We start from the raw sequence: 26,626 nt of genomic DNA on the forward strand, positions 1-26,626 counted from the left end.
TATTTGTTACGGGGCGGTGGGGTAGCCTAATGGTTAAGGCGTTGGCTCGTCACGCCGAAGACCCGGGTTCGAATCCCCACATGGGCACAATGTGTGAAGCCCATTTCTGGTGTCCCCCGCCGTGATGTTGCTGGAATATTGCTGAAAGCGGCGTAAAACCAAACTCAGTCAGTCAGTCAGTCCTATTTGTTACGATTGTAGCAGGGCGTGCAGTCATCTGATAGATGACAGCCTTACGTTGTTAACTTCCTGACGTGGTTAACCTCTTTGGTAATTTGAAAGGTTATTGTCGCTCCACAGATACCTACCCTTTAGCATCTCCTGAATAAAAAAACTGATATATTTAATTGAGTAGAAAACATCTTTTACGTTATAAATGTTTGTTGATGACATGCAGGAAGTGTGCAATCCCATGGGTACCATTTGTGTACTCAGCGTCACTAATGTGTGTATACAGTATACTGTGGCACTTAGCTAAGATACACAGCACTCACATACGTGAACGTGAGCGCTATGTATCTTAGCTAAGTGACACCTTACCGATAAAATCCCCCTAGATCTGTCTTAAGGTTATTCCATACAGAGAAAGACTCTCTATGTCATGAGTACTGGGCAAAAAGGACCTCTGTCGTAAGGTGCCTTCTCTTAGCATTTCAACAATATGGAACATATAAATCACACTACGATGTTAATCTCAGGAATTGTCCCGAATGATTCATTATGAATCACGTTATAGGTGAAACGAAACCGAAATTCGAATTGAGAAACAAAGAAAATACTTTAGCTGTGGAAGTGTATTCGGCGTCAGCGCAGTCATCTCCTGTTCCTGAAAATGAGTTCGGTCGTTTGTGAGTCCAAGTCTACGAGTAAACGTGGCTGCCCGTCACATTGGAGAGCTCTGACATGGACAGCTAGAGTATAGAAAGTCTTTTGTGAAGTTGTACTCCTGCAGCCAAAGGGAGGTCACTCTCATCACCGAATGGACGTTAGCTGCCCCTGCCTCAATAAATGTCAGGGTCATCTGATTCTGTGGCAACCATTTTCCCAGCGTGACTGGCAGGTATGTTGCTTGTTGATTGAATTAATTAGCATTGATTGAAAGGAATGATATGATAGTATTACGTCGAGATAATGCTTCCGAAATCAGCTGTTAAAACTGTAGAGCAAGTAAAGTAATCTGTCAGTATTTCGATGAAATGCGGCCGAAAATGCTTCTGAAATGTTGGAATAAAATAGTCCAGTCTACTTTACCACCCTTAATTAACTACAGACTTAAATCGAACACACTACGATGATAGACAAAGGCCTCTACGGCCCTTGTAACAAGTAACAATGAAAAATAATTTCGGAAGCACTACCACTAACTTTAAGCGTTCGCTCGTCACGCCAAAGCCCCGGGTTCGATTATCCATATGGGAAACCTGGTTTCTCCATTATTCGACGACGGTGCCACGCTTGAAAAACAACGTATCCTTCAACAATTAATTAAACAAGTGTTCTAAATTGCTTACTTTGTCAAGTTACGCTTTATTTTCATTGTTTCATACGACCGCAGACATCGGTCAAATGCAATAAAATAGGAACTGTAACGTATGTACAATGGCTGAAACAGTTTTTGCTGGAATATTGCCAAAAGCTCACACACTCACTCACATTGAACTTAAATTTAGAGACTCGCATATTGCAAGTTGACGCGCCCCTAGGGACCCGGGAACCAGCTTACTTAGGAGACTACGAAGCCGTCTTCACCGTGACACGGCCGTCGTCTCATACCGCGGGGACGAGGCCTAAATAGGTCACGTGGTAAGACGCCACCTTTTTTCGATCAAGTCTAAGGCCTAATTTTACAAATGCAGTGTAATATTTTTTCATGCGGGATTTTATATTACATTCTACTCCTCATTTTACTATATATTGGGTCCTGGAGGTAACTTCGGCCTGTTTAGGACCTCATAATGGGATAAGAAATATCCAGGCACACGGATTGGGATGGAGAACTTTGAAAATGGGCCATGTTCAGGATTATTTTTATGACTAAGAGGGTTTTACAGTGGCATGGATTGTTTGAAACAATAGCTTCCTGAATGCTTGGTCATTTAACCCATTGATCCCCAACGTTTTAAGTATTGCTTATTTTCAAATATAGCTTTTCCCATCGGGTTTAGTGAATATAATTGAGTGTTGTTTTTAATTTGTTTGTATGCTTCTTTAGAAATTGAAAAAGTATGTCTCTGCACCCTAATAGGGTGCATGGGGGCGAAGGTCCTCAGGTTTTATGGTATATTTTTTAAACAAAACTGACATTTTCCTTATACATTCAGATCAATTCCCTCTTTTAAGATTTATACATTATTATAAATTCAGTTTTAGCCAGGTCTTTGTAGATTTCAGCAATTCATTTAAGCATAGGGACTTCAACTATCAGTTCATCCATCATTCTCACCTCTGTCATCATCAGACTACGCCATTATTATGTGGAGTGATAAATGCAGAAGCATCTGCATAGTCATATTCCTCAATGATTCTGACAACATCATGTACACTATAAATTTTACAAAGATGACACACTAATCATGGTGTTTCATTATAATGCTGTCTTCGAGTTATTTAAACTAGTGCTCAAAAGAAAGTTTACAGTGTTAGACCAAACTTGAAAAGAAAAGAAAGAAAAGCATATATAAATGAACATCTGTTTAATTTGAGTAGAGTATTCAATTCTACAGCAAATGTACACAATTTCAAGTCGAGAGAACCGTTTGACGGACACTGACAGATGCGGGATATCATAGTTTCAATTTTTACACAAATCAACATGGCGTCTTTTCCTGCAAATTGGGGCCGGTGGGGTAGCCTAGTGGTTAAAGCGTTGGCTCGTCACGCCGAAGACCCAGGTTCGATTCCCCACATGGGTACAATGTGTGAAGCCCATTTCTGGTGTCCCCTCGCCGTGATATTGCTGGAATATTACTAAAAGCGGCGTAAAATTAAACTCAGTCAGTCAGTCAGTCCTGCAAATTGTCATCCGCTGTTGAATCAATAGTGAGTGTGACGTTCATTGGCTTCAATACACGCCAAAACATGTCAACGCATTGATGAGTGTAGGCTTGATCCGTTGAAATTCCTGTAGGAGACATTGTTCCAGTTGTTGAGCGGTGACAGGTGGCGCTGGTAATCTTCTGATTTGTCGATGCAGGTAGTCCAATAGGTGTTCTATCGGATTCATGTCGGGAGATATTGCTGGCCACGACAAAACAACGACGTTAGCGTTATGCAGAAAGTCGTTTGTCAGTCTTGCTGTATGAGGCCTTGCATTATCGTGTAGACAATGCCACGTGGTTGTTGCTGGATAAATGGCAGCACAACTGGTAGCAACACTTCATCCATGTATCTTCGAGCATTCAGGTTGCCATTAATACCCACAGGCCTCGTTATATTTAGCGGCGGCGACAACGTCTGTTTGAAGAGTCAGATACGTGCTCAGGGTCGACGTGCTCGAATACCATGTTCGCTTAGTCGCCTATACACTGTATGTCGACTTAAACGGTGTCTTAGTGCCGTCACTGCCATTGGCATCGCCGTTACAAAACGATTTTTGAAATGAATTGTCGGGAAGTGGCGATCATCACCGGGCGTTGTCACACGTTATCGACCACTCCAAGGCCTGTCTAACGTATTGCCTGTTTCTCTCAGTCATTGCATTAGCCTGATGACAGTTGCTCGGGTGCACTTCACTTCATTTTATTTTTGTGAATTTGTAATGTAAAATTTTGCGGTGTATAGTTTCTTTTGAGAACTAGTTTATTTTAAAACTTCAGTACCATTCGGCGTCTGAAAATTATGAATTAGTACGAAATTATAACATTTCTGCATTTTAGGTCGAGTAATCACTAAAAAACAAAATTTCTTTCAACTTTTACTTGATATCTGTAAATAAAAGGGCGGTGGGGTAGCCTAGTGGTTAAAGCGTTGGCTCGTAACACCGAAGATCCGGGTTTGATTCCCCACATGGGTACAGTGTGTGAAGACCATTTCTGGTGTCCCCTGTCCCCTATATTTCTATACAATAAATAACACACATATAACAAGCAAACAAGGTAAGACAAACACTAGGAATCACTTAAAAGATTAATACTGATGGGAACAAAGGATTTCATAGCACGACTGGATTTAAAACGGGGTAAATTATAACGGCGCCCAGAAGGCAGTAATTTATATTCATAGTAGATGGGATGATCTGGATCAGATATAATCATACGGGAACTTTTGACTTGTGTGAACTCTTTCTTCATATTTTCATTTAGGTTAGCAAAAGATACACTAGTCTGTCTCATAGTCCCTGAACCACATTATTTTCCCTGCTGCCAAGCCCTCTCTGCAATGTACCCGTGAACGTCCGGGTTAGAATAATGGCCCTCAGTAACCCATGCTTGCCGTAAGAGGCGACTAACGGGATCGGGTGGTCAGGCTCGCTGACTTGGTTGGCACATGTCATCGTTTCCCCATTGCGTCGATCGATGCTCATGCTGTTGATCACTGGATTGTCTGGTCCAGACTCTATTATTTACAAACCGCCGCCATATAGCTGGAATATTGCTGAGTGCGTCGTAAAACTAAACTCACTCACTCACTATCTGCAATGCTAAAGCCCTAAATGAAGCAAGTCTAGATTTCCTCTGGTTCTGAATCACTGGTCTCCCTGGGGCTCCTTTTCAATTTATATGGCTTTTTTTTGTTGCTATGAAAATTTTATATATATTCAGTGACTAAGCGTTAGTCTAAAGATACACCTGCAAATAAATATGCAAAACCCATAACACGATGACAGTATTCTCTTGGGAAACATGTAAGCCTTTACAAATGTAGTAACATCATATTATTCTGAACAGGCGAGTAATCACAGTCGCCGTTTGACAGTTTCAAGACAGAATGCAATCGTCTGTTTTTTATGGGTGCAACATTTGACCAGTCGTGTTTTCTTTGAATGACGTCATCGGTACTATGACGTCATAACATTTGTGACGAAACGTTAGATGAAACGGTAGATTATTTTTACGTCCCTGTTGAGACATGTTCTTACATTTTCCAAGTAAGTGAACATAATTTAATCTCCGTGGTTACATATTTGTCCGATGGTCCTGTTACCCGGCTCGTTATGGGATAACAATTCAAGTTTCAATCCTTATAATAGAATGTAGAATTCCTTAAAGTCAGTGATCAGTCAGGGAGATGTTTCAACATTTATTGTGAGGTCAAGTGTGTTATTCATAAATACATATACATAAAACATATTCAAACAATAATCTAATATGCACATTTTTATGGGGAATTAGCATCTCAAACGGTAGAGCTTGTATGTATAACAGATATAATATTTCTTCTTTCAACCAAATAATGATCATAATCGGAAATCATTCATAGAAATCATTTTAACACATATCACAATTATACCTCAGATGTCGTTATATCAACATATATAAATGATAATTAACATTTAACCAAATATTTACATTGGTTCACTATCAGCATGATATTGATGTAAAGTACATCTAATGTGTCCATACATGAGTGCAATACAGGCACAACTAATCCATGACAGCACATCTAGTTCACTTACATATTCAATAACGACTGAGATATTATGCATGACAATGTTCATGTAAATACACTATATACATGATGTTGCCACTATAAACATACACATGATATTGCAACTAAAAACATACACATGATATTGCCACTAAAAACATACACATGATATTGCCACTTTCTATTCATAAATAATACATTTAATTCATGGCATTATCTGACATACTTCCTAGGGTAAGAATGCATTATACCGGATACCTAGCAGGGTTAGGGTTAGGGTTAGGTTAGGGGGTTAGGGTTAGGTTAGGGATTAGCATTAGGGTTAGGGTTAGTGTTACTTTCATCTCAGTTTTATATTTTTTCACCTTTCCGCGCTCGCATCACGTGACCTAATTAAATATGGCAGGCAGGTATCCGGTATAATGTATGTGTACCTGTTTTTAATTGTAAGTCCTGGCCACTGAATATAAACAGTTGGAAAGATATAACCATCTACATAAATATCATACGTTGTAGTTACCAAGGTGGCATCCCAGTTGGATGGACATGTACTTAAACTAAGTATGGGGAGGAGCTCACATTGAAATCCTGTTGTAAACTCAAGTGTGATTAAAGTACAGTGTGCCTTCTTGGATTTGAGTTGGTATACGATTACAATAAGCAACATTATGATAATAACGTGATGCATAGGCGGGTCCAGGAATTTTGAAGGGGGGGGTGTGTCGGACACCAAACACATACATACAGAAAAATATACAAATATGAAGAATATGAGGATAAATTGTACATTGTCAGAGTCCTTTGAAACTGAAACATGTCGAAGTGTAGATTTGACAGTATGTGAAGGCTTCACCATTGACGAATAAACACTAGGCGATGTATCATAGTACCCTCTATTATCGCGGTATTTATGGTGTCCTTATCGGGATTATGAACGCCTATTGACATTTGAATTTTTATATACTAAGTACTCTTAGTATATAACTTGTTGGGGCGGTGGGGTAGTCTAGTGGTTAAAGCGTTGGCTCGTCACGCCGAAGACCCGGGTTCGAATCCCCACATGGGCACAATGTGTGAAGTCCATTTCTGGTGTCCCCCGCCGTGATGTAGCTGGGATATTTTCTAAAAGCGGCGTAAAACCAAACTCAGTCAGTCAGTCGATCAGTATATAACTTGACATTGAAACATGTTCTTTTGGAGTTTATTTACTGAGTGCGTATAACTGATTCAAACATGACATCATTGCTCAAATACAGTAAAATCATCACTTTACAAATTTCCAAAACATTATCCAGAAAGTGTTTGGTAAAACGTGGTCCGTTCGGTTGATGGCAACGTTATGATGTTGGAAAGATTTGGGTTTATGGGAGGACACATTTGCGTAGCTACACAGAGGTTCTGAGAACATTGGTCGTTCCTCACACGGCGGCATATCAACGTCTTAACATTCTGAAGCAGGATAATGGCATCATAATGCACAGCCCCATACTGCTAGACACAGCATGAAGTTTCGTCAGCAAAACAACCGAATAACGTCCATGAGTTTGAACTCGCTTTACAGCGAATATAGCTAAAGATACTGCAAGCATTGATGAGGAGGGTAATCTTATCGGTGACACCAAGATGTATAGGCGCGCTCAACTCAAATGGTGACCATACTAGTGTTGGGAATTGTTTAAAATCTCATAATTGATGATTGGTTCATTACAACCGATCAATCATCAAACATAATTGGTTTGCGTCATTTATCAAATGTTCCTGTTATCTTTGTTAATGCACACACACAAAATAAAGAAAAAACATGTAGTAATTTGGGTCTTTTGCAAATTGCACAAAAGCCATTGGCAAATTACGCATATTTAAAGGATGACTAGTATGTTACGAACACCGATTTCCTTGATTCTTTAAGATAAATTCAATCATGACTTGGAACGAGCTTGTAGTGCCAGGGAGACTCTATAAGGTTGTAGAGTATCCCTGGTAGTGCTTATGAAATGTAAATTTAATGACACAAACAAAACCAACCTTGTGTGTAAAATATTGTTGATGCAAACAAGTGTTCCAAAATTGGTTGTGTTCGATTATGAGAAAACACAAGCGATTGCTTGGTCGTTTAGGCATTGCCACCAATCTTCGATTATTTCAATTAATCGGACCACCACTACCATACACGTAACTAAAATTAACTGCATGAGGGTTTTGAGCGCTTGGGAAATTTCAACTTGACACCTGCCATAGTTATCGTTAGTTTATGGTTGCACTATATGATAAATGATTGCCTTTTCAATAGTAAGGTTTAGGGTTAGGTTTAGGTTTAGGGTTAGGGTTAAGGTTAAGGTTAAGGTAAGGGTTAGGGTAAGGTTTAGGGTTAAGGTAAGGGTAAGGTTTAGGGTTAGGGTTAAGGTAAGGGTTAGGTTTAGGGTTAGGGTTAAGGTAAGGGTTAGGGTTAGGGTTAGGGTAAGGGTTAGGGTTAGGGTGGCGTGACACTAAACAATATGGCTGGTATGTATCCGGTATACTGTAGGTGTACCTTTTTGTGTTTAAATCTTGACTTGCAATTTCAATGTCAGTAAGGACTAGCTGTTTTCTTCATTTATCAGGGAGATATACAAGTTTTATTTCGTTGATGCGTTTCGTATGGTTTCTGCATTTCAAAAACGGCGTAGTAACGTTGCTAAGGTCGGGGTAAAACCCATTTCCTCTACATGCTGCACGTCACAAGAATCTGATCTGATGGTCAGGACAGGTGACTTGGTTGATTCCAGGTCATCGTATCTCACATTCGTGGATCAGTGCTCAGTCACTGGATTTTCTGGTCGACTATTAAAATTTTGTAGGCCGCCTCCATTAAGCTGGAATATATCGATTCAGAAACAAACAAACAGACTAAGAAACAAACACTATGTAAAACTGAAAACGAAACGAACGGAAGAAGCATGGTCAGTAAATATGTTCAACGACGGGGATTTAGTTTAATAATTTATTATTGAATCTGAAAAAGGGTTACATGATATCTTAATTTAAGCACATTTGTCTTCTTTCTTTTTACAGGGATGTGGTTATGTTTTTTGAAACCAGTGTCACAACCTTCCCTGACGTAACACAGATGTCACGTGACAACCATTTACCACAAGATGGCGCCTCATTTCATGTCGGGTCTTCTGGTACATAGGGAGCGTGGAGGCATTCGGATGTCTCGGCGCCGACAAGCACAATTGTTCTGCCACAGGAAAAGAGCAGGACAGAGACTACGCTCCATGGACTCCGAGAAGGATAAGGAGAGGAAAGGAGAAAGCAGCTTGCAGATAACAGACATGGAGGATACAGAAGGGAGCGGATGAAGGTACTGGAGGGAGATTTGCCTCTGAGGGAGAATGTTGGGGTCTGTCCCCAGTCCCCAAACCTTTTTTTCCCTCTGCCAAGCCAGATTAAAAGCCCTGAATGAAGCAAGTCTATATTTCCCCAGGTTCAAGATCTGGCTTCTCACAGGGGCTCCTTTCCAATGTAATAGGAATTGTTAGTTTTTATCAAAATGATATGTATTTTCTTGGACTGAGGGTTAGTCCAGGAGGATGTGTGTGGCGGTAGAGAGAATGTTCGGGAGAGAGAAGGAATATGTGGGAATGGAGATTTTTTCAGTTTGTCTCCTAATGCCGCGCTAAGCAATATTTCGGCCATTGTAGATAATCGAGTTTCGTGCAGCAGTACAGTGATTGACATCATGAGCATCGATCTATGCAACAGAGGATCAACATACATCAACTGACCACCACTCAATACAAGCTTGGGTTGCTGAAGATTAAATATTAACCCGGGCTTTCACAGGAGGCTGGGGAGGGAATGTGGGTAACGGAGAAACGGGTGTGTCAAAAGAGAAGATGTGTGTGATAGGCGAGAAAGTGTGGGAGAGACAGCGCGTGTTGTAATTACGGGAGATACAGCATGATATTTAAGTATGGGAGAGACAGTGCATCTCATTAAGAGGGAGGAGACAGCGCATGTTGTTAATACGGGAGAGAGCGCCCACTACGAGGGGTAATGTTAGGAAATAGGTTAGAGACAGCGCAAGTTGTAAATGGGGAGAGACAGCGCATGTTGTAAATAGGGAAAGACAGCATGCTGTAAATACGGGAGACACGTACATGTTGTAAATAGGGAGAGGACAGCGCATGTTGTGGGGCCATGGAAGAGACAGAGCATGTTGTAATCAGGAGAGAGACAGCGCATGTAGTTGTAAATAGGTTAGAGACTGGCGCAAGTTGTAAAATAGGGGAGAGACAGCTACATGTTGTAAATTTGGGGAGAGACAGCATGTTGTAAATAGGGAGAGACAGACAAGCTATGTAAATAGGGGAGGAGACAAATGTACACAGAATAGGGAGAGACAGCCATTGTAAATGGAAGGACAAAGACAAGCTGTAAATAGGGAGAGACAGCACTATGCTGTAAATAGGAGAGAACAATCAGGAAATGGGGAGAACCATGTTGTAAATATGGAAGAGACAGTGCATGTATTGTAATAGGGGAGAGACAGCGCATGTTCAAAATAGGGAAAGACAGACATGTTGTAGTGGGAGACGACAGCATGTTGTAAATCTAGGAGAGGACATGCATGTTGTAGACCTAGAGAGACAAAAGAAGCAAGCTGTAAATTTGGGGAGGAGACAGCGCATGTTGTAAATTTAGAGAGACAGAAGCATGTTGTAAATTTGGGAGAGACACATGACAAGCTGTGGCAAATAGAGGGAGAGACAGCCAGATGTTAAATAGGTTAGAGACAGCGATGTTGTGTAAATGGGGAGAGACAGTATAAGTTCGTAAATAGGAGAGAACGAGCCAAGATGTTGGTAAATGGGGAGAGACAGTGATGTTGCAAATTTGGGGAGAGACAGGCGCTTTGCAAGTCTGTAAATTTAGAGAGACAGCATGTTGTAAATTTGGGGAGAGACAGCAGACGTTGTGGAATTTAAGGGGGAGAGACAAAGATGTTGTAAAATTTGGGGAGAGACAAGCTACATGTTGTAAATAGAGAGAGGAGCAGATGACAAGTTGTAAAATAGGTTAGGAGACAAAAGTGATGTTGTAAAATGGGGAGAGACAGGCATATGAAGTTGTAGTCAAATGGGGAGAGACAGCATGTATAAAATGGGGAGAGACAGCACATGTTGTAAATTTGGGGAGAGACAGCGCATGTTAGAATTTGGGAGAGACAGCGCATGTTGTAAATAAGGTTAGAGACAGCATGTTGTTATGCAAATGGGGGAGAACAGCATGAAGTTGTAAATAGGGGAGAGACAGCAAGATGCTTGTGGGAAATGTAGGGAGAGCAAGCAAGTTGTAAAATAGAGGAGAGACAGCCACATAAATAGGGTAGAGACAGGCATGTTAAAATATGGAAGAGACAATGTTGTACATAAGAAGGAAAGACAGCATGTTATGTAGGGGGAGAGACAGGCATAAAGTAAATTGGGAGAGACAGCGCATGTTGTAAATATGGAAGAGACAGCATGTTGTAAATAGGGGAGACAGAAAGATAAAGTAAAATGGGGACCGTATTTGTACATAGGGAAAGACGAGCGCTGTAAAGTAAAATAGGGAGAAGACATGTTGAAAGAATGAGGGAGGAGGAACAGCATGTTGTAAAGAAATGGAGACAAAGGATAAAGCAATAGGAGAGAGACAAGGCATGTTGCAACCTGGGGAGAGACAAGCGTGATAAAGTAAATTTGGGAGAGCAACATGTTGTAATTTAGAAGACATGCGAGAGATAAAGGAGGGAGAGACAGTTATAAAGAGAGCTGGCAGAGGGTAAGGGTGGGTGGCAGGACACAGCGCACAAAAGAAATAGGGAGACAAAGAAATAGGCACAGAGATAAAGGACAAATGGAGAATTGTTGTAAATACAGGGAGAGACAGCACATGTTGTAAATAAAAGGAAAGACAGCATGTTGTCAAGCCATGAGGAGAAAGCTCAAGGTACAAGCGACAGCCATTGTTGTATTAGACATTAGGAGACAGCGCATGTTAAGAAATAGAGACAGACACAAGACGTTGTAAATAGAGAAGAGACAGCGCATGTTATAAATACAGGAGAGACAAAAGCATGTTGCTCAAAATAGGAGAGGAGCAAGCGATGTTGCAAATAAAAGGAAGAGACAAGCATATGTTGTAAATAGGGACAGACAGCACACGTTGTAAGTGGAGGCAGCATGTTATGTAAAGGGAAAGACAAGCATGTTATGTATAACTGGGGGAGAGACAGCGCATGTTGTAAATAGGGGAAGAGACACATGTTGTAAATAGGGGAGAGACAGCTGCACATGTTGTAAATAGAGAGAGACAGCTTACGTTGTGAAATAGGGAAGACACAGCGATGTTGTAAAATAGGGAGAGACAGCACATGTTGTGTCAGGGGAGAGACAGCAGCATGTTGTAACAGGGGAGAGACAGCGACAAGTTGTAAATGAGGGAAGAGACAGCGCATGTTGTGGAAATAGGAAGAGACAGCGCTTGCATAATTTGTACAAATTGGGAGAAGACAGCGATGTTGTAAATAGGGGAAAGACAGCATGTTGTAAATTGAGGAGAGACACGATGCTGTAAAATAGAGGAGAGACAGAGATGTTTGTAGCCATGGAAGAGACAGCGCATGGTTGTAAAGCGAGGAAGAGACACACAGTTATAAAATTAGGAGGAGAGACAGAAGCATGTTGTAAATGGGGAGGAGACAGCGATGTTGTAAATTAGGAGAGACAGCACATGTTGTAAAATGGGGAGAGACAGTGCATGTTGTAAAATCTGAGGAGACAAGCATGTTGTAACATAGGAAGGAGACAGCCGCATGTTGTAAATAGGGAAGAGACAGCATTGCTGTAAATTGGGGAGAGACAGCATGCTGTAAAATTGGAGAGACAGATGTTGTAAATTGGGGAGAGACAGCCGATGTTGTAAATATTAGGGAGAGACAGCGCATGTTGTAAATATAGAAGAGACAGCAGCATGTGTTGTTGCTTATGGGAGAGACAGGGGAGACAAGGACATTTGTAAATAGGGAAAGACAAGCGATGTTGTTGTAAATTGGGAGAGACAGCCGCGATGTTGTAAAATGGGGAGAGACAGCCGATGTTGTAAAATATGGAAGAGACAGCATGTTGTTATGGGCAGGGAGAGACTGGTATATGTATTGGTAAATTAAGGAGAGACAGCCGCGATGTTGTAAATTGGGGAGAACCAGCATATTGTAAATTTGTGGAGACAGACAAGCATGTTGTTGTAAATAGGGAGAGGACAGCGATGTTGTAAATTAGGAGAGACAGCACATGTTATGTAAATGGGGAGAGACAGCTTATGCTGTAAACACAGGGAGAGACAGCGCGATGTTGTAGGAGCCACACCAGAGACAGCTTATGTTGTAAAATTGGGAGAGACAAGCCACATGTAAATAGTGAGCCATTGGTATGTTGTAAATAGAGACAGCATGTTGTACCATAGAGGGAGAGACAGCCGCATGCTGTAAATGGGGAGAGACAGTTGTAAATAGAGGCAACATGTTGTAAATTTGGGGAGAGACAAGCATGTTGTAAATTGGAGAACGACAGCATATATTTGTTAAAATACGGGAGAGACAGCGCGACAAGTTGTAGAATTTAAGGGAGAGACAGCGCGATGTTGTAAAATGGGGAGAGACAGCGATGTTGTAAATTTGGGGAGACAAGCGCACGTTGTAAATACAGGAGAATAGCGCATGTTTGTAAAATGGGAAAGACAGCTGCATGTTATGTAAATACGGGAGAGACAGCAATGTTGAAAAAATGGACAGACAGATAACAGAGCGTCTGATTCCCAGGTTCAGGCTGATCTCCCAACTCACTGGGGCTCCTTTCCAATTTAAATGGGTTTATTTGTTACTATCAAAATCATATATATATACACCTGGAACTTAATTAAGCACCCCCTGATATATTTGATGATAGTAGAGCAACTGTTAACCATCGTTAAACATGAATGATATCTCTGTATTACAACACATCTCTAGTCTAAAAAGGTGTTTCAGTTCCTTTGCACTCGTACAACGCATCCCTTGTGCACGTGAAGCATACAACCCACACTTTCCCCAAAATTCAGTTTCTCTGACATGCAATTTATGGGTCATTCTCTTCCCACAGAGGTAACTCCTGTCATATCTTCCTACGTAACCTCTGTTCTAATACGGCCCTTTCGTGGTGTGAGCGTTCAAGGCTCGTGATTGGAGGCAATCAGATTTAGTTGTGCAATCAGCGACGTTGTTTCAAAAGTGATCATTCGCAAGGCCTCGGTTATTTCCGTATGCTTCGAGAAAACTAAACCTCTTCCCCTGCGCGATGCGCTAATGTTTTTTCTAGACAGAACTCAGTCATGTTATGGCGGATCAGTGGCGTCTCCATCGCCCTCGTTGACAACGGACAAGCTAGCCATTAAACGTCTTGTGTAACATCAACACTAGTCCCCGGCAGATGGGGATATTTGTGGCCCCATATTTGCTTGTGTTAGGACCGGTGGAATCTAAGTCGATATAAGACGTGTTCTGATTGGATTAGAAAGAAAGGAGATAATTCGTGTTGCGATCTTTTGCCGCTGGGGGATTTTATGAGAACCGGGAAATATGGCCGTATTAGAACAGAGGTTACGTGGGAAGATATGACAGGAGAAACTTCTGTGGAAGAGAATGTTTATGGGTATAAAAGCAGACAAATGTGTAACTGTCTCCATTAATGAATACTGAAATGGCATGGAGGAAAGACTTTCTGGAAGCACTAAGGTGGCAAATTTTCGGCATGCATGCAACAGGCATGTCCTTCAAAGCTATTGGACGACAACTGGGCCACAGTCACTCGGTCATCAGCCGACTTGTCCGAAAACATCAGATGACAGGAGATGTGAGAGATCGTCCAAGGCCTGGACAACTCCAGGAAGACAACGGCCCGTGATGATCGCAGCCTCACACGTCTGGTAAAGCGAGAACCCTTTGTCACAAGTTCGGTTTTCTTTGAAGCGCCTGTGGTTACCCTACAGACAATTATCCACCTGAACCGCCAGGAATCGCCTTTAGGGCATTTGGTATGAGGCCCAGAAGAGTCATCAAACGTCCTGCTCTTGTCTGATTTTCCATAAGAGACGACGTCTGGAGGGTGTATGGCCCGTCTGGCAGTGGAACCTGGGACATGGAGGAGGGTCCACTGGTCAGATGAGAGCAGGTTCCTCCTCCACGTTACAGATGGTCGAATAAGTGGAGGCATAAAAACACTGCTTACGTGCCCAGGAATATCCACCCTGCTGTTCCTTATGGTGGAGGATCGGTTATGATCTTGGGTTGTCTTTCACACGACTGTAAACTTCAAATAGTGACTGTCCGAGGAAATCTTAATGGTCAGCAGTACATCCGGGATATTCTCCATCCAGTTGTCGTGCCTCACTTTGACAACCGCCCTTTGGCTACTCACCCGATATTCATGGACGACAACGCCAGGCCGCATCGTTCACGTGCAATTGCCCCGATTTGAATCCTTTGGAGCACATCTGGGACTTTCTTGGACGCCGTGTGAGGTTGAGAGAACCCCCTCTCCAGAATCTTGCACAGCTGGGAGCTGCTTTGCATGAAGAATGGCGGCAATTGCCACTTGATCGTATCAGAAGGTTTACCAGTAGCATTAGGAGGAGGATTCATGCTATCATCCAAGCACGTGGGGGATACACCCGATACTGATGCCACACCCATCAGATGTTAACATGTGACATTCCTTGTGCATCATTTCTTGTAATAGTCAGCCATTGACAATGCTACGACCATTCCTGTTCAGTGACTATTTTCATCAAAAATCAATAGTGACCAAATCACATTGGTTACGCTATTAAAACAAACACTGAATTGGAATCATTGTCTTGTTTTTCATTTGTCAATCGATCGTATGTTTTACAATAGCTAAGGTTCTACTATCTTTGGAATAGTGAGAGAGTTACAGCAAGTTTTGTTTCTCATCATCCAGAAAATAGTGTGCGTGCGTGTGTGCGTGCGTAGCGCGCGCGCTTAGGTTCCAGGTCTAGACTAAGCGTTAGTCTAGTAAGGTCACGGAGAAAATATGCAAAGAAGAAAGAGATAGAGTGAGCGGATGAGTATGGTTTTACGCCACGTTTAGCAATATTCCAGCAATATCACGGCGGGGACACCAGAAATGGGTTTCACACATCGTACCCACGTGGGGAATCTAACCTGAGTCTTCGAGCGAACGCTGTAATCCCGCTCGGCTACCCCTCCGCCCCGAAATAGATAGAGAATAAATGACTTGCAGAAGATTAGGGAGTTTATAAACTTCTCCCAGTATAAATACATCAGAATTCTGTATTGAGTATTCTGTCCCAGTATAAATATAGATAGAATATATAATGGGGAAGAAAGAGATTGAAACCTCTTAAAATATAAATATAGACAGATTATACATTGTGGAATTAGGAGATTAATGACCTTTCTCACTATAAAAACAGACATAGACGGATCCCAGTTCCCCCAGATGAAGGCTTTCAAATCAAGACAAAGTGATCCACATTTGGGGTCCGCAAGACCATCGGGAGTAGATCTAGGGGGAGGTAACTGCGTCTGAACCAACAGTGGCCGTCCTGCGTGAACAGGCAGCAGCCGACCGAGACAGGACCGTCCACTTCACCAGTGACGTCACCCAGCGTGAAGGTACCTACAGTAGACACATCCTATAAGTTGTGATACGTCTCAATACGTCCAGTGCATCTGTTTAACTAAATGTGTAGATCTAAACCCTCATGCCATCAGAACACTTGACTGTAACCTTTCAGACAATCGGTGGCAATTAGCTGTCTTTATGTATGGAACCATTGATGATATATATGTAAACACTTCAAACAACCCAATCACTAGACTGTAAACCCTTCACACAACCAAATCTCTAGACTGTAAACACTTCACACAACCCAATCACTAGACTGTAAACACTTCACACAACCCAATCACTAGACTGTAAACCCTTCACAAAACCCCATCACTTGACAGTAAACCCTTCACCTAGCCCAATCACTAGACAGTAAACCATTTACACAACCCCCGTCACTTGACAGTAAAGCCTTCACACAACCCGATCACTAGACAGTAAACCATTTACACAACCCCCGTCGTGTGACAGCAAACCCTTCACCTAACCCAATCACTAGACAGTAAACCATTTACACAACCCCATCACTTGACAGTAAAGCCTTCACACAACCCCGTCACTTGACAGTAAAGCTTCACACAACCCAATCACTAGACAGTAAACCATTTACACAACCCCCGTCACTTGACAGTAAACCATTTACACAACCCCCGTCACTTGACAGTAAACCCTTCACCTAGCCTAATCACTAGGCAGCAAACCATTTACACAACCCCATCACTTGACAGTAAACCATTTACACAACCCCATCACTTGACAGTTAACCATTTACACAACCCCATCACTAGACAGTAAACCCTTCACCTAGCCCAATCACTAGACAGTAAACCATTTACACAAACCCCATCACTTGACAGTAAACCATTTACACAAACCCCATCACTTGACAGTAAACCATTTACACAACCCCATCACTAGACAGTAAACCATTTACACAACCCCATCACTTGACAGTAAACCATTTACACAACCCCATCACTAGACAGTAAACCCTTCACCTAGCCCAATCACTAGACAGTAAACCATTTACACAAAACCCATCACTTGACAGTAAACCATTTACACAACCCCATCACTAGACAGTAAACCATTTACACAACCCCATCACTTGACAGTAAACCATTTACACAACCCCATCACTAGACAGTAAACCATTCACCTAGCCCAATCACTTGACAGTAAACCATTTACACAACCCCATCACTTGACAGTTAACCATTTACACTACCCCATCACTAGACAGTAAACCCTTCACCTAGCCCAATCACTAGACAGTAAACCATTTACACAAACCCCATCACTAGACAGTAAACCATTTACACAACCCCATCACTTGACAGTAAACCATTTACACAACCCCATCACTAGACAGTAAACCCTTCACCTAGCCCAATCACTAGACAGTAAACCATTTACACAAACCCCATCACTTGACAGTAAACCCTTCACCTAGCCCAATCACTTGACAGTAAACCATTTACACAACCCCATCACTTGACAGTTAACCATTTACACAACCCCATCACTTGACAGTAAACCCTTCACCTAGCCCAATCACTAGGCAGCAAACCCTTCACCTAGCCCAATCACTAGACAGTAAACCATTTACACAACCCCCGTCACTTGACAGTAAACCCTTCACCTAGCCCAATCACTTGACAGTAAACCATTTACACAACCCCATCACTTGACAGTTAACCATTTACACAACCCCATCACTTGACAGTAAACCATTTACACAACCCCATCACTTGACAGTAAACCATTTACACAACCCCATCACTAGACAGTAAACCATTTACACAACCCCATCACTTGACAGTAAACCATTTACACAACCCCATCACTAGACAGTAAACCCTTCACCTAGCCCAATCACTAGACAGTAAACCATTTACACAAACCCCATCACTTGACAGTAAACCATTTACACAACCCCATCACTAGACAGTAAACCATTTACACAACCCCATCACTTGACAGTAAACCATTTACACAACCCCATCACTAGACAGTAAACCCTTCACCTAGCCCAATCACTTGACAGTAAACCATTTACACAACCCCATCACTAGACAGTAAACCATTTACACAACCCCATCACTTGACAGTAAACCATTTACACAACCCCATCACTTGACAGTAAACCATTTACACAACCCCATCACTTGACAGTAAACCCTTCACCTAGCCCAATCACTAGACAGTAAACCATTACATGACAAACTGTCTGAAACAAACAGTAATATATATTAAATTTTGCTTATATTTAAAGTTTATAGTACATATATTTATGGTTTAGCTACAATGCAGAGGCACCCTGTTTATAAGGAAATATGCATTGTAAGATATCCGTCTGATATTTCACCACCATGTTTGCGTGAGCCAGGTGGCAGGTCACGTGATGTCCGACGTGTGGTCCACAGCGAGGGGGCAGTGACAAGCCAAAGGCCTGCCGGTCGGGACCGTCTACGGGAGTTCGGCAGATCGGTAAAGCTTTCCTCATTAATAACAAACAAGGTAGAAACAAGGACATATCCAGACAGATATGAGATCAACAATGACTAAAGTTGATGTGCAAAATGATTAAAATGCCATAGGTATCCTTATCTTATTTTATGCGCTACTCAACAATATCAGGAAGCGGACTTCACTGGGGGTCTTCCCATTCACCCAGCCCTATTGTATGTTAATGAACCAGTCAAGCGTGATAATTCCATAAAACAACAGGTGTTGGGTGTTGGGTGTTGGATACCTCTAGATTCCCATGAACTAGAGGTATCTTCCCATAAGACAGACCTCCCAAAAGACAGACCGCTTAAAACAACACATTTTATGGTTGGTTGCATAAGGCTTAATTAAGCTGTACCTTTGATAATAAAGGTATGTGCCCAGATAAAAAAGACAACATTAGGTATTAACTATAGTTTTATAAATTCAAGTAATGTATTATGATTATCATATTAAGACATATTTCATCAACATATATTTGCCAGATCGCATTTACTTGTGAATATTATCAAAAAAATGAATTATATACATGTACCTATCAAACATATGACACCAAGCACCATATTATTTTACATCACGTTTGTCAGTGCACAGATAACACTTATTAGAAAGTCAGTTGAACATCATCATTTTCTCCTTTCACCTCGTTCTTGGCATACAGGTAGCCATCTTGAAGGGTAATCGGAAAAAAGTCTTTAAAAAAAGTCATGGGACCTATTATAAAAAAACCTGTTCTCCAGTTATATACTTTGATGAGTTGGATGATGATGAGATAAAGTGATGATGATGAGATAACAGGATGATGATGAGATAAAGTGATGATGATAAGATAAAGTGATGATGATGAGATAAAGTGATGATGATGAGATAAAGTGATGATGAGATAACAGGATGATGATGAGATAAAGTGATGAAGATGAGACAAAGTGATCATGATGAGATAAAGTGATGATGATGAGATAAAGTGATGATGATGAGATAAAGTGATGATGAGATAAAATGATGATGATGAGATAACAGGATGATGATGAGATAAAGTGATGATGATGAGATAAAGTGATGATGAGATAACAGGATGATGATGAGATAAAGTGATGATGATGAGATAAAGTGATGATGATGAGATAACAGGATGATGATGATATCTTTTGTGTATACTCAGTTTTATAAATACTGTTTCACTTTCATCTTCAGTAATAAAAACATCCTGTTCTCCAGTTATTTGACAACATAAAACAACAATTAAAAATTTATGTAGTGCTATTGATGATAATATTGTTATGACATGTTGAATAAATACATTATCAATACTGATTTTTTTCCCTACAACCTGGTAGCGATGGGTCAGTAAAAGGATTAGTAATATATGTTTTGAGAAGGGCACAGGAGATGGAAGTTACTGTACTCTGATGTGACTCTTGGTCAGCTCATCAATTAAATAGGGGTGGACAGCATGGATCAGCGAATTAGTGTACTCATTGAGTACTTATGGGAGGTCTGTCTTTTGGGAGGTCTGTCTTTTGGGAGTGAACCGAACTAGAGACAAGATCAAATATTTTGATACATAGTTTTAATATATACATGTCATATCATGTCGTTTGATATGTTAAAAGGATATACATAATGTACATATATAGTGACAAGACCAAATATTTTTATACATGTAATTTTAATATATACATGTCATGTCGTTAGATATCTTAAAAGGCTATACATATCTGACGACTATGGTCCCCTTCAACCCAGTAAGTTGTCACGTAGTCCTTGAACCGTTCACCTGATCGATCTGACCCTAAAGATCCGGGTTAGAACTGATCTTCAGTAACCCGTGCTTGTCGTAAGAGGCGACTAACGGGATCGGGTGGTCAGGCTCGCTGACTGGGATGACACATGTCATCGGATCCCAAATGCGTAGATCGATGCTCATGCTTTTGATCAGACTGGATTATTTACAGACCGCCGCCATATAGCTGTAATATTGCTGAGTGCGGCGTAAAACTAATCTCACTCACCTGATGGATCTCCTGGTAATGAGTCGGCTTACAACCACGTGTCACAGATTTTGTGGAGAGGCACTGTGGGAAGGACAATGGCACACGTTTAGCCACACAAGGACAGTGTGCGAAATAGTTTCCAAATGTTGGTAGCCGGTCGGGCTAGCAATGCCTGAAAGTTACTAGCCCACAAAATAATTCACTAGCCCGAAATTTGAATGTAGAATCTAATCAAAAGATTACAAAAAGGTAAAATACAATAAAAAAACAAATGAGAAAAGACATGTCTGAATTTCTGAAATATTTTGTTTATCCTCAAATACGTCATTAGTAAGCTGCTTATAGTATGAACATTTTTATCAGACCATAAACTTGCATGACTTAAAAGTTAGAGGGAGTGATATATTTACAAAATGACCCCATGAAAGTTTACTAGCCAATCGGGCAAGTGGATTTTTACTAGCCACGGGCTTGCGAGCCAGTGGCTATTTCGCACACTGCACAAGGGTCGTCTGCTAGTTGTTGAGAAAGTCCATATTTCTGCACATTGTTTCCATGGTTGTAAAGGAGAAACTAACATGTCAGGATCACAGCGGGAGTTTGTGCTGCTACCAAATACATAAAGCTTTATCAATAAAGAAAAGTAGGGGATACTCGATATACAGGTGTCAGAACTGTTGATATTTCCAACTTCGACCAATCCTTTGAAGATATCAAATATCAGTTGTGACACCTTAATATTGAGTATCCAATACTCTTCTTCAATGATATCAATATGCTGTTACACCGTTGAGGGTTATCCCACTTGCACAGATGTTGGATTTAAGGATTGAGACCCTTGAAGATCCGGGTTAGAATTGATCTTCAGTAATCCATGCTTGTCGTAAGAGGCGACTAACGGGATCGGGTGGTCAGGCTCGCTGACTTGGTTGACACATGTCATCGGATCCCAAATGCGTAGATCGATGCTCATGCTTTTGATCAGACTCGATTATTTACAGACAGCCGCCATATAGCTGGAATATTGCTGAGTGCGGCCAAAAACTAAGCTCACTCGCTCATTTAAGTATTGACTGTGTATTTTTTTGGTAAGAATCCGCTTCTTTTTACTGAAATGTTCTGCGCCACACACAACGTTTCACTGTAAATTTCGAATTTTACACTGACCATTTTCATTCAAAACGAAATTGCCGCGTTTGCTCAAAATTCATGCTGAATGGAATCGTCATTTTCTAATTCTACGTAAAGTCATAAAACTTCCAAAATAATATCACTCTACTTTGTCAATAGTATTACAAAGCTGGTTTTTTTTCTGTCTTGCTAAGGGTGACCGATATTATGGCAAATATACATTCTATCTATTGAGATCAGCGATTCTTTTTTCCAGATTGTCAACGTCCTCAGCAGAACGTTCCGCCGTCAACCACGGCGACGTGACGCGAAGCGTGGTCATCCCGCTGCCAGAGACGAACGTGATTCTGAAAAACGGGATGTCTCAACCCAGGTGGAAGAACTGCGACTTCCGGCAGATCAGCTCATTCAAAAACAATGTAAGATGTAAAAGACAATGGATGAGTTTGGTTTAACGCCGTGCCTGCCAATATTTACGCCAAAAGCAACGCAGTTGGTAGACGTTTATCCTTTAAAAGTAGAATCCGCGTGCAAGTTTGTGGCGTGAGTGAGTGAGTTTAGTTTTACGCAGCTTTTAACAATGTTCCAGCAATATCATGGCGGGTTATGGTGCAAACGAGAACCAAGGAACAGGATTGTGTTAGGGTGATAGCCTAATTGAATCGCAGATTTTAACCAAGAACACAAGAACAATGTGAAATCAGTATGTCAGTGTATTCCTGTTGCGTAGTTCAATGCTCATGATGTTAATCACTGGATTTTCTCGTGCAGACTCAATTACTTAGAGACATACAACTTGAAAATTGTTGAGTGCGGCGTTAAACAACAAGCAGACGTTCCATCTATTGGATCACGGAGGCAATGGAAGCAGTTGCCTTTACAGACATTCAAAATTCTTTGTTCTCGCACACCTGTGCCACGTTTCACAAAGATCTCGTAACTGTTCTCGTAGCATTCGTACCTCCTATGTTATAGTATAGGAGATACGAATGCTACGAGAAATGTTACGAGATCTTAGGCTTACGAGAGCTTTGTGAAACGAGGCCCTGTGGGGTTTCTGGTGTTCCTCGTCGTGGTATTGGTGGCACATTGCTAATAGCGGCGTAAACCCATACTCACTCACTCACTCACTCACTCACACACCTGTAGGTGAGAACCCTATGAGAAATATCTGGTGTAAACATAAGATCAAATTCCAGGTTCAAGGCTGGCTGCATCATAGTCATGATGGTTGTCTTCCCAAACCCCTACAGCCCAGTACCCCTACAATTAGTAAAACAACACACGGCATTTACCTGTCTGGCATAATGAACTGACCCAAAGAAGAGATTACAGGGTGGAGTATACAGTGAGCTTAAGCTACACAGAGTATACCGACGAGAAGGGAATAAGATTGTGCTGTTCTTATTCGGGTTTTGACAATTCATTTTAAATAATTGATAATGGTATATAATGCTTGATAGTGGTATGCCTTCAGATCATATCATATAAAATATGTTCAGTATAGTATTGGATGACTACCTGTCACAATCAACATTCAAAGATTTCTATTGTTTCATTAACATTTAGACGGGGGGCTGTTTTGCGAGGACACCCCTATTTTAATTTTTCAAAAACTGTGTCCAAATATCCAAGCTGGTACTGTTTACAATATATTGAGAGCTGGCATTTGTGTGACCATTCAGTTTTTCGTTTGAACCCTTGGCACCATGTACAATGGGGGTGTCCTTGTATAAACGTCACACCTAACCAGCCGCCATATAACTGGAATATTGCTGATTGCGGCGTAAAACTAAACTCACTCACTCTCAAACTCTTAGTTTGATTATTGCTCATTAAAATCATTCTCTCAATTGCTAAGTGTTTGGGCTGGTCCATTGTATGAAATAGGTAACAGGCAGGAGATTAGCAGTGCACTGGACCATGAACTTTGTTGTTATAAGCTGTAGGGGTTATGGGATGTAGGGGTTTGGGGAGGTTACCGTCATGACCTAAGGTCAGATTATGACGGTCTTCTTTCCTGACTGTATGTATATTAGGTAAGGTAGTTGTGCTTCGGTCGAACTCTTTTACGTCTGTCGCGAAACCTTTAGAGTGTCAGTATATGTTCTCGGGTCTTATCTACTTTTCATCAACATCTTAGCCTTGATAATACTGAAATATGATGGACATGTTTGAGTGGAGAATCACACTGCATATGAGTTGGTTGGTTGTTTAACGCCACACTCAGCAATATTCCAGTCCCTTGTGTGATGGTCTAGCTTCAGTTGTTGGGAATCCATAGCCTGGTTTTGTATTGTATTGTTCTCTTTAAAAAATATCGTTTTATGATGACATGCTAGTTTTACTTTAATGTCTGTGACACACTGGTGGTTTTACTTTTCTTCGTCAACAGGCTTTTAATTTCTACTTTTATTGTTCTCTAATACAATAATAAATATTATCGTTAACGTCACGATATGGCTGAAATATTGCCGATGTGACGATAAATATTAACTCACTCACTCCTCTTAACTAGAAACAGACAGAAACGTCTGGTGGGTGCAAACTCCAACTTGAGGAAATGGCATGGGGTTCATTGGTCCCATGAAATTTGATCAGTATCAGTAGTATTTCACAACCGGTGTAGAGATTGCAGGAGACGTGGATGACTTTGGCTTCATGCTGGCACTCAGTCTGGATACACTCAGTCGTTTTTGTTACTTTCAGTTCGGTCAAAGAGAGTGGAAAATATCAGCGATGAAGTTGAAGAGATCCAATTCATCAATCTAAGCTGTATATGACGTCATCGAGGCTTCAATCCGTCAATAATCACCCTTCTACAACGAAACGCCATTATGCTGGAAAATATCGTTTCTAGTTACATTGTGCCAGGAGTCAAATTTCAAGATGATTATTGTGACGTATTTGTTTTAATTGCATAGATATATAACTGTGCTCTTGGAAATCATGCATTTCCGAAATAAACAGGCTTCATCGTGCATATCTTCGGGCAATTTTGATGCAGAAACGCTGACTTTCATTGGTTAATACATCACACCAAGGAACAGTATTTCCCAAATTTACCTACGCTAGGAGATGAACGTTTCATACGGCAGTCACATGAACAACGTTTGAAATCTACGTATCATTTGGCTGTCAGGGTTGTACACGTTTACCTCGGTGTTGAAAATAAACAGACACTCAACTCCGTGATCTGTCTGATTGGCATTTTAGAAGTTGATGAATAATAAGAACGTATCATACTTTATGGATAACAACATTTTTATTTATTATAATGCTATACTACTTTACTCTTGCTTGACAACGGTATAAGAAGCTATACCGAAACGTCGCATCATAATAAATAAAGAAGCTGTTATCCATAAAGTATTATACTTTTTACTAAACTCTGTATTTACATGTGTTTAATAAGTGTGTAAATCTGGCCATTGTTTTCATGTGTTTTCTAACATGTGTAACAAACATAAATGCAGTGATTGTAGGGCACGGATTTGAATACCCTTTAAATCTCGAATGATCAGGGTTAGCTAGGTTTGTCATATAGTTTACACTCTCGTAAATAATTGGTAAGGAGTAAATGGTTGATGTAACATGTATTCTAGCACGACAATGTGTGATACTCGATTCTGATTGGCTAAGAGCTCGTCAAAACCGTACTTAAATGGCAGTTTAAGGACCGCTAATTAAAGTGACCGATTCACCGCGTATGAATACAACGAACTCGTTGACCCTATTGTTTGTAAACAAACATGTCGGACATAGGCAATTTCTATCTCGGCAGCATCTTTGGTGTTTTTGAAGTAAAAAGCGAATGGTTTGAAGAAGAATTTCTTGACCCTAATCCCAGTGAAGAAACTACGAAGCTGGAAAATCCGTCAGCAGCGCAAAAGCGGCAGTATATTCAACGCGGGTCCAGATCTACGTGTGTTGACGTCGACAACACACGTCGGCCCACACGTCCTAACCTGACCGCTTCCGTCCCGGCCGTAATGCCCAGTCCTTCCACTTCTACTGCCCATGTATCCCATATGAAACGTGGCATGTCAGGTCTTTTCCAAACTGGGAATAGTAGGGTTGTTATCAACAATTATTTTCGTGAATAAAGTTAGCGGCGACTAAACTTAGCGAGTTCACGGCTTGCATTTGGGCGAGTCGATTGTCATACAGTAGGGGAGATCAATAATTCGCTTGAGAAAAATCAAATAATTGTACTTGCTCACAGTATAAACTGTATTTTTTTATATTTATGTATGCTACTTGTTACAAATACAAGCATACTGGTTCCTCAGATATAGCATTTATGTTGTTGAAAATGTCTTATTTTGTTCATTACACAACCTGTCCCTCAACGGGACGATTCCAAGCGATTTCCAGGAAAAAGGCCCCTTTGCGCCTTGTGTTCTTGCGCGCCAAACAGTTCGGTTTTAAAACGCTTATCAGTCGTGCTAGAATGTTGCGGTCCTTTATTTAAGACCGCTAAAGTAAACATTTAGCGGTCTTAAATCAACGATAAAGGACCGCAAAATTGAAAACAGAGTAGCTTTATATTCTAATTTAAATGTTTGGTACCGTTAGCGCTTCCGACCACGCCATGATGTACTTAGATAATTAAAAACACATGATGAAAACACTTTACCCACTAGGCTATGCCACCGCCCCTGTTTGAAAGGAGTGAAAATAACATAA

General features: G+C 41.0%; 2 long non-coding RNA genes across 3 annotated transcripts; one reads left to right on the top strand and one right to left on the bottom strand.

Moving 5' to 3' along the window:
- Positions 1 to 992: 992 nt before the first annotated feature.
- LOC124266407 lies at positions 993 to 24,920 on the top strand. Of its 2 annotated transcripts, none has more exons than XR_006895760.1 (6): positions 993 to 1,060; positions 8,638 to 8,929; positions 16,105 to 16,306; positions 18,691 to 18,791; positions 22,194 to 22,356; positions 24,647 to 24,920. It is a non-coding gene; the product is annotated as an uncharacterized LOC124266407 (long non-coding RNA). The 2 variants fall into 2 exon arrangements; XR_006895761.1 differs by lacking the exon at positions 993 to 1,060 and adding an exon at positions 5,020 to 5,086.
- Positions 5,943 to 18,213, bottom strand: LOC124266408. Its single transcript, XR_006895762.1, has 3 exons — positions 18,202 to 18,213; positions 16,527 to 16,536; positions 5,943 to 6,020 (listed from the first exon to the last, which is right to left on the bottom strand). It is a non-coding gene; the product is annotated as an uncharacterized LOC124266408 (long non-coding RNA).
- Positions 24,921 to 26,626: the final 1,706 nt, after the last annotated feature.

Source organism: Haliotis rubra, unplaced genomic scaffold (genome assembly GCF_003918875.1).
Source record: "Haliotis rubra isolate DU_JTF1 unplaced genomic scaffold, ASM391887v1 Scf1254, whole genome shotgun sequence".
Lineage (NCBI taxonomy): Eukaryota > Metazoa > Mollusca > Gastropoda > Lepetellida > Haliotidae > Haliotis > Haliotis rubra.